Source organism: Dasypus novemcinctus, chromosome 25, assembly GCF_030445035.2.
Source record: "Dasypus novemcinctus isolate mDasNov1 chromosome 25, mDasNov1.1.hap2, whole genome shotgun sequence".
NCBI lineage: Eukaryota > Metazoa > Chordata > Mammalia > Cingulata > Dasypodidae > Dasypus > Dasypus novemcinctus.
The window spans coordinates 35550953-35560719 of NC_080697.1; the positions used below are offsets into that span (position 1 = coordinate 35550953).

Below are 9767 nucleotides of genomic sequence, written 5' to 3' on the forward strand. Positions count from 1 at the left end.
ATCTAATCTACAATCTATCCCTGCACCCCCCACTATTCCTAGTTTCCCTTTCCCTACTCCTTTTATTCCCATAGACATGATTGTCTATAACCTTTAAACCATATATATATGTGTGTGTATATATATATAAATTTTTTTTAGGAGGTACCAGGGATTCAATCCAGGACCTCGTGCATGTGAAGCAGGAGCTCAGCCACTGAGCTACACTGGCTCTGCCCCACTATATATTTGCTGATGTACTTTATCTATCATTTATTATCTACCTTCTTCTAGAGTGAAACCTCCTTGAGGGCAGGGGTCTTTGGTTCATCGGTGTATCCTAAGGACAGTGTCTGACACGTGCAGGTCCCCAATCAATATTTATTTATTTATTTTTAAAGATTATTTATTTATTTATTTCTCCCCCACCCCAGTTGTCTGTTCTCTGTGTCCATTTGCTGCGTGTTCTTTGTCCACTTCAGTTGTTGTCAGCGGCACAGGAATCTGTGTTTCTTTTCGTTGTGTCATCTTGTTGTGTCATCTCTCTGCGTGGGCAGCACCATTCCTGGGCAGGCTGCACTTTCTTTCGCGCTGGGCGGCTCTCCTTATGGGTGCACTCCTTGCACGTGGGGCTCCCCTACACGGGGGACACCCCTTTGTGGTATGGCACTCCTTGTGCGCATCAGCACTACGCATGGGCCAGCTCCACACGGGTCAAGGAGGCCGGGGGTTTGAACCGCGGACCTCCCATGTGGTAGACGGACACCCTAACCACTGGGCCAAGTCCGCTTCCCAATCAATATTTATTGAATGAGGGAACACCTAGGATGCCAGAAGCTTGGATTTGGGGCTGGGACCCCCTCACTTTCCCCATGCCCTCCTCCCAGGGAAGGAAATAGCATGTTATGGTTGAAAACAGAATAGACTGTCAAAAGGGCGTGAGTGACATCAGCTCCATTCATGGGGAACTTTTGAGTCAAATTCAATTTGTCTGGGGCAGTGGAAAAAAAAACCATCATTCCAAGGCATCAGTGATGGGTGTCTCCCACCTTGTCTTCTGTGCCCAAAATTCCTAAGAAGCTGGCATCACGATGGTCCCCATTTTAGAGGCAAGGACACTGAAGCTTAGAGGAGTTGAATAGCTCAACCAAGGACTCAGGGCCCCTAAGTTGAAACTGCATCCCCCTGGCAAAGTCTCTGCACGTGCCCACCCTGCTTTACCATCCCCAGAAGCGCTTCCTTCTCCAGAACGCTCGGGGTATCAAGTCCCCAGGAGAAGGACGTGCTGTTTCACTGGGGCACCTCTTGGTTCTGGCCCCTGTTATTTAGTTAGGTCTGTGAGGGAAAATAAGGGCAGGGGAGGAAGAGGGAGCAGCTGAGGCTGGGGGTCATCTCCAGGCAGTGTGCTCAGCAGCCGGCCATCGGCCCGTGCGTTGGGGGCACACATCTGGCTCCAAGGGGCAGAAGCCCCGAGGCGCAGCTGCTCTTTTCCCAGGGAGAGGCTTGGTCCTCTGTGAATTTCAGCTGGGTGTTCTCTGTGCCCTGGAGCTGCAGAAAGGGGGTTGCTCACTGTGTCCTTGGACTGTAAGACTGCAGGGCAGCTTGCTGAAAGCGGGTACCCACCGAGCAGCCTGGGGTGACCAGGACATCGGGGCTGCACGTCCCAGTGGAACTCTGGGTCCCTAGGTCCTCTCCCGGCTCTTCACGGTTGACAGAGCTGGCAGGTGCCGCCTCTGGCTGGTCAGGCTCCCTGTTCCTCATTTCCCAGGGAGGCAGGAGGACACTCTCCCTGCTCGTAGGGCACAGTGACCTATAGCAGACAGAGCACAGGAAGGTCCCGTGACAGGAGGCAGAGTTTCAACAGACCGTGAGCAAATCCTTGGTGGTGCCAGCCTTGAAAGGCTGGATGTCTGCTGCACCCAGGAAGCTGAGCTTCTGCTGAAGGGAGCTGTTGGACTTAGTCTCCCCGAAGCTTGTGCCCTTAGTGTGTATGGTCTGCCTCGATCTCTGTCACCTGGACCAGCTGCTTCTCTTCCCCTGAGCCCATGAGAATCAGAACTTTCTGGTCTGCCCGGCACACACCTTCTTCCTGATGCAATAATGGCAACGGAAGCAACCAACATTCACCAAGGGTCCCCGTGTGCCAGACGTGGGACACAGTTAAAAGGTGGGAGCTGCCCTCTGGGGTTAATGGTCTAGAGGGGCTCTCGCTGGGTAAACAACTACTTTGTTGGTTAAATATTCAACAAACATTGAAGGAGCACCGTATGGGTACCAGGTCCGTGCTTGAAGCGGAGGACTCGGCAGGGAACACGGCAGGCACAGGCGTACGTTTTTGTGTGGGAAACAGCCCAGGATATCAGCTGTGATGGGAAGTCCAGGGAGAGAGGCGTGCACGGGAGAGACTCTCAGTGCTGATTTGGGGCGTTGGAGGGAGTCCCCTTTAGCCAGTGGCTTCTAACCTGAGGCCCGAGAGGCGGACTGGATTTTAAAGGTTAGGGGGTGGGGTGAGCTGTAGGGAAGGAAGAGTGTTGTGCAGAGGGAACAGCATGTGCAAAGGCCCTGAATCCCGAGCATTTGGGACCAGAAGGCATTACTGGGGATTTGCTGGCCAGGAAAGGAGTGGTGAGTGCTTCACCTGGAAAGGTAAGCTAGGAACAGACTGTACAGGAAGAGGGGAAGCTCTGAGCCTGATGGGGGAATGGGGGAGGAGGGGGAGCTTGGCTCTCCATGCATTTGAGGTCTCTGTGGGCTGAGCCAAACCCAGGTGGTGTCGAGCAGGTGCTGCTCAGGTGGGAGGCTCAGGAGCCCGCTGCGTGGGTGGCAAGGAAACCATCGGGGTGGGGGTTCCCAGGGACAGGGCCACGGGGGCCAGGACACAGCCCCGGGTCCGCCTCCCATGAGGAGGGGCAGAGGAAGAAAAGGAACAAAGAGGTCCGAGGAAGAATCGACTCAGAGGGCGAGAGCCACTCCTGGGAGAACGATCGAGAGTGTTTCCAGAAGGAGGTGTTGGTCCACAGTGCTCGGTTCACCAGACCCCAAAACCCAGGGACTGAAGAACCGGGAAGAGTCTCTTGGATTTAAGGAAGGAAGTGACTGGAGACTGGACCCGAGCTTTCGTGGCAGCAGTGGGGTGGCAGCCCGATGGCCGGGACCAGGACGGAGCCGGAGGAGAGGAGGTAGAAGCAACGAGTGTAGAGAGCCCTTGCAAAGGGGGTCAACCAGGGAGGGGAAGACGGTCCTGGGGAGGGTGTGTGTTGTTTTGGCAGAGATGTGAGGGTGGTTTTAAGTTAGGAAGAGATAAGCGAGAGTGGCCTGTCGATACAACACGACCCGCGGGAGGCGGCGAGGGGCCGGCGTCACCGGGGGACGAGGCACAGGACGAGGCAAGGGATGGGCCTGGCGCAGCGGGGGTGGAGGGGCTGCGGGCTGGAGTGGACGGGGCGCCCCCCTGCTGCCTCCTCTGTCCTCTGTGAGGTGATGGCCACAGCTGAGGGGAGTGGGCGGAGGGGGCAGCGCTGCAGGGCCCTCGGGCATGCGGGGCCCTCGGCTTCCTCTCCTTGCAGCCCATGCTCTGACCTCTGAGTGACCTTGGAGAGATTGCTCCCTCTCCCCTGGCCTTGGTTTGCTTATCTGTGTAATGAGGAGGCCAGGCTAGAAATGCTGTTAGGGCCCCCTAGAGACCCGGGATTAAATTTAAGGCCACAGGTCGAAGGTTGAGTATTTCTTTCACTGCCGGTAAGCACAGGAGTGGAGGAAATAAGAAGCTAATATTAAGGCATGTCTGAAGTGTGACCCTAAGAAGTGGGGATTTTATTACTACTTTGGGACTTTGCACTGGGTTCTTTTCCACAGACTGTAGGTCTGCAGGTTCACTATAAAAACTTCACTGGGAAAAAAAAAAGCCTTCCTGATTTTTCACGGTTGATTTATCTAGTTTGTTTGGGTCCCTCGTCTGGTTCCCCTTCTTTCCTTTTGATGTCTGCGTTGTGACTATTTTGCGGCTCTTTGGCATCAACCACTGACACTGGAATAGTAAAGAAGGAAGAGGAGGACATTCAATTGTTTTACCTGTTGGTAGGTTCTGACGAGATCACTGGTTTCTTGGCTCTTGTAATTTTACAGATAAGCAAATCTTTACTTAGAAGATGTGTGAATGAATAAACGTTGGGATGGAGAAAGGGCATGAAAAAGCCATTTCATAATTTCATTTATATCTGAGCTCTCGAACTGTGCCTGTTACAATGAAAAATAATGGAAATTAAGAAGAAGTCAATGTTTGTAATTTTCCCATGTGTCACCAAATTCTTAACACTTTTGGATGATAGTTAACAGTAATATTTTACAGCAATGGTAAGAGGATATTGTATCAATTGTAAGGGACAAAAATGGATGGGGGTAAAAGGGGTATGGGTTTTTTCCTTTTGGAGTAATGAAATTTTTCTAAAATTGACAGGCGATGACAGCACATCTCTGTGATGAAAATGAGAGCCACTGAGTGTACACTTTGAATGGACCATACAAAGCCTGGGACTGCAAACACAGTGAATCCTGTGGTGGAAGATGGACTGTGGTCAACAGGACAATTACGAGAATGTTCTCTCATGAACTATAACAAATACTTGGTGTTAATAATAGGGTGCTTTGGAGGTAATACACCAAATGTAAGATACGGGCTATAGTTAGTAGTGACATTTTGGTGATGCTCTTTCATAGTTTGTAACAAATGTTCCACAACAATGCCAGGTGTTGGTGGTGGGTGATGTATGGGAGCCCTGTGTGATGCTACACATATTTGTTTGATAACTTCATAACTTTTACTATAGACTTGTTTATGGATGTTCATGTATGAATGATATATTTCAATACAATTTTGTTAAAAAACAAGTCATTTATGAGCTCCATGGGGGAAAATATAGGAAGAGAAAGCAAGTGGGCTGGGAATGCTCTTAGCTCTGCACCTCAACGAAAACTGGAATTAACAACAGTCTCAAGGAATTTAAGAAATTTGAATAGTCAGTCTTGGTTTTACCATAAAACAATGACCATTGAGTTGTGTTAGAATATATAATGTATCCTCATGAAAAGAAACAAAGTAAAGAAAAAAATGTTTCCATTCCTTCAGACTTCATTTTATGGGCTGATAAAACATCAAGGAGCAGACCAGGGGCCCCTCTTTTTCCCACCTAATCCCATGCATCTTGATCAAAGTCATCCCTTTTTTTTCCTCTTTCTGGGAGAAGGAAGTTGTTTGGAACATCTGTATTTTTGTGGCGTCTCTGCAGCTCCGGCGCCAGCTCTACCTCTCCCACGCTTGTAGCACTTTGCTCCTCTCCTTCTCACTCCAGATGTATTTGGAACATGCCAATTTCACCTCCCTGAAGAAACTTATTCAGAAAGTCCCCTGACCTGCTCCAGCCTGGGCCTCTGAACTGCCGGCTGTCCTCCAGACTGCTCCGGCCACCAGCACCCCGGGCAGCCCCTCTTTGAAAAAATTGACTTAATTGAAGCATAATGTACATACACAACAGTGCAAAAGCGTAAGGGCATAACCTGGTGAATTAAAAAGTGCACATACAGTTGCAAAGAAATAGAGCTTTACCCGTACTCCAGTAGCGCCCTGGCATCTCTCCCACTTCCCGCCCCTACCTTGTTTTCCAAAGTTGACTGCGCTTCTCCTGAATTCTCATGACCAGACGACTTTTGTTGTTTTACAACTTTATACAAATGGAATTACACTCTTCGGGAGGGATGTGTAACCTGCCGTTGTTGGGTATTATATTCTATAAATGTCAGCTCATGTTGATTGTTCAGCTCTTCTATATCTTTAGCGATTTTCTGCCTGCTTGGTCTATCACTTACTGATGGACGGCTGTTGAAGTCGCCAACTACAATAGTGGATTAGCCTATTTTTCCTTGCAGTTCTATCAGTTTTTGCCTCATGTATTTGGGCTTTCTGTGGTTAGGTGCATATATCTTAGGGATTGTTGTTATGTCTTCTTGGAAAAGTGACCCCCGCTTCATTCTGTAATGTTGCCCTTTTATCCCTGATAACTTTACTTGCTCTGAAATGTGCTTTGTCTAAAGTTAATATAGTTACTTCACTTTCTTTTGATTTGTGTTAGCATACTATATCTGTCTGCATCCATTTACTTTCAGTCCATCTGTGCCTTTACATTTAAAGAGGGTTTCTTGGATTCCACATCGAGTTGGGTCTTGTTTTTTTCAATCCATTCTCACAAGCTGTCTTTTAGTTCTTCTATTTAGACCATTCACATTTAAAGTGATTGATACAGTTGGATCAATATCTACCATGTTTGTAACTGTTTTCTATTTGTTGCTTTCATTCATTGTTTCTTTTTTCGCTCTTTTTCTGCCTTCTCTGGTATTAATTGAACATTTTATAGGATTCTGTTTTATCTCCATTAGAGCAGAGTTTGGGTTGTGACTTTCACAATTGATTCTCCGGTGGTATAGCTTTGTTTTTCTTTCTCCTTCTCCCTGCGGCCCATTCCCTTTCCTGGCTAGAGGTTCGCAGTTTATATCCTTGAAGCATCATCCTTTTGACCGTGGTCCTTCCCAGCTCCTCTCCTGGTAGTAAGACAGGAAGTCTAGAGGGGGCTGGAGGGGAGGGAGAGCCTGCCCCGCTGCTGAGACAAAGCTCTGGTGGTCATTTCCCCTGGCGTGTTGGCCTTTTGTCGTGGAAAATGTTCTGGTACTTTTGATTATCCTTCCTTCCCCTCTGACAGTATCTAGAGGGGACTTTTCTCAGCCCTTCACTATGAGAACCTGTGGGTTTCCTGAAGGTAGAGCTTAAGGAAGTGGGGTGGGAGCTAATACTGTGGCCCCAGGAGTTTCTCTCTTTTAGGCTAGTTCATACTCAACCTCCAGCAATTCATTAAAATTACCATTTCAGAGTGGTGGTTTTTTGTTTGTTTTTTTACTAGTTTATGGACCCAGCAGCTTCTGCTCCATCTCAGCTATGAATCTCTGCTTGTGCTCTTCTCTCCAGAATTTGGGGTGGTGGCTTGTCCTGTAGCATCAATTCTCTGATGGGTTCAGGAAAAGTGATTGATTTTCAGTTTGTCCGGCTTTTTCTTGTTGTAAGGAAGGTGAGTGATGACTTCTGAGATCTTTACATATTGAAGATGAAACTGGAAACCTTAATTTTTCTCTTTGTTCCCCTCTTGTGTTGGATACCACGTCTTTTTTCATGATTATTTATTCGTTTGGGTAGAGAAAATTTTCTAATAGCTTCCTGAGGTGGGTGGGATGTAAATATTTTGATACCCTAAATGTCTGAAACTGTCTTCCTTCTACCCTCACACTGAGCAGATCATTTGTTTTGGTATAGAAAATTTAGTTTGAAAATCATTTTTTCTCATATTTTTTAAGATCTTGCTGTATTGTATTCTAGCATCCAGGGTTGCGTTGTGTTTTGAGAATCAAAAGCATTCTAATTCACAATCCTTTGCATCAAAACTTAAAAAAAAAGTTTTTATTGTAGCAAAAAAAACCTCGAAATTTTTCTTTCTTTCTTTTTTTAATAGGAAGTGCTGGTGATTGAACCCTGGAACTCATACATGTAAAGCAGGCACTCAACCACTTAGCTACACCGGCTCTCCAATTTTCCATTTTTAACTACATTAAATGTACAATTCAATATTACTAATTACATTCACTGCTTTGTGTTACCATCTCCAACAGCCCTACTTTTTCGTCACCTCAAACAGAAGCTCTTCATCCACTGAGCTATGACTCTTCACACCTTCACTCCCAACGCCACCCCTGATAACCTATAAACTACTCTCTCTATGAAGTTTGCTTCTTTTGGTTGTTTCATATACATGGGATCAAACAATATGTATCTTTTCATCTCTGGCTTATTTTATTAACTGTGGTGTCTCAAGGTTCATCTATGCTGTAGCATGCATCAGAACTTCATTCCTTTATATGGTTGAATAATATTCTGAGAGAATATATCACATCTTGTTTCTCCATTCATCTGTTGCTGGACCCTTGGGTTGCTTCTACATTTCGGCTGTTGGGAATAATGCAGCTATGAACATTGGTGTACAAATACCTGTTTTTATTGCTCTGTAAGTTTGTGGGATCTTCTTTTTATCTTTAATATTCATAAATTTTGTGAGGATCACCTTAGGGCAGGTCTATTTTTATCTACCACATTAGGCATTCAGTGAGTCCTTTCAGGCTAGAAACTCATGTCTTTCAGTTCTCAGAACTGTTCTTAAATTATACCTTGATAATTTCTTGTCTTTTGTTTTCTTTGGTTTCTCTCTCTCTGGAATTCTATTTCCATACATTGAACTTCCTCAACTAAGTCTTAGGTTTTTTGCTCTATTTGCTCTATTTCTCTATTTTCTCATTTACCCTATCTAATGAGCAATCCATTTCTGACATTACATTTTAAATTTCCAACAGCTCTTTTTTGTTCTCTTAATATTCCTTTTTTAATATTCTATTTTTAAAAGTATCATTTTTGATACTGTTGATAGATCTTATCTATCTGCAGATATTGATAATCTTTTTTCTTTTATCAAAGTTTTCTGCTCAATGCATTCTCTCTGTTTCCTCCAAGTCGCCCCATTTCTCTTTGTTTTGGTTTCTGTCTCTCATGTCAGACACCCCAAGATGTCTGAGACTCTAGGCTCTTGGCGCATATTTAAGATGGACATAAGAAGCTGATTGGAAGCACTGAGTGTTATGATTTGGCTTGTCAATTTGGAGCTTCGCTCTAAAGGAATATGGTTGGTCTGTTTTGCTGGGGAACCACTGGTATTAGGATTTTTAGATCTTACTTATGGTGATGATTTGAATTCACAAACAAGACTCCTGTAATCTTCCTGAAGGTGACAGAACAGACATTCTGGAAGCCAAATGAGAGAAGAGGCCTGGGTAGGGGAGCAGTGTCCCAATATTCAGCTTACAAACTATAGTACCTGGCCTTCAGGCATGCCTTGACTCTCCCCATCTAGAGACCTTCTGTTTTGCCTTCTCCAGATAATAAACCTTCAATCTTCTGAAGAGAAAGGACAGGGAATCTGATGTACTGACTGCTTCTTCCCGCCCTCCCTGCCCCTTTATTTTTAAAGAAGCTTTAGGTTACTTAAATGTTATATCAAAAATATGGGGGATTCCCATATATCCCACTCCCTCCCCCTCCTACACTTTCTCCCATTAACAATCTCATTCATTAGTTTGGTACATTAGTTAAAATTGATGAGCATATTGAAGCATTGCTACTAACCATGGGGTAGTTTACTTTACACTTTGCACTGTACAATTTCCTAGGTTTTGACAAAATCTAACTGCTTCTTAAACGGATTTTTAAATTTTTAGTTCCACTTTCACCCTCATTTCCAGAAATCCTTGGGGCCTCTAAGTATCTAAGTATTGACCCAGAAATACTCGGGGTCACTTCTGTGGGTTCTGCTGGGCCAATCTGACTGCTAGCCTGCACCACTGACCTTAGATTCGAGCCCTGTCCTCCAGAGATTCCTGGTTTGGGCTTCTCCCAGTTACGCTGCTTCCCAAGGGCCAAGAGGACAATATCCACCCAGCACTTGAACCTCATTCCTTCCTTCTAGAACATACTCCCAGGAAACGGCACCTTGAAATTCCATGTCCAAATGGGGCTCTGCTCCCAGGGCCCATGTGGACCTCTTCCAGGGCCCATCTGTCTGCAGTGGACAACTGCCCGCGTCCACACCTCCAGGCCAAGGCGTGTCCAGGAGAAGGTTCTTCATGGGAGGTATGGATAGAACCAT

The 9767-nt window shown here is 46.0% G+C and overlaps 1 long non-coding RNA gene across 2 annotated transcripts; it reads left to right on the forward strand.

Moving 5' to 3' along the window:
- The first annotated feature begins 1837 nt into the window (after window positions 1-1837).
- On the forward strand, window positions 1838-5098 carry LOC101412180 (uncharacterized). 2 transcript variants are annotated; one of them, XR_188141.3, is made up of 3 exons: window positions 2202-2625; window positions 3917-4056; window positions 4436-5098. It is a non-coding gene; the product is annotated as an uncharacterized lncRNA (long non-coding RNA). The 2 variants fall into 2 exon arrangements; XR_009183461.1 differs by lacking the exons at window positions 2202-2625; window positions 3917-4056 and adding an exon at window positions 1838-2146.
- Window positions 5099-9767: the final 4669 nt, after the last annotated feature.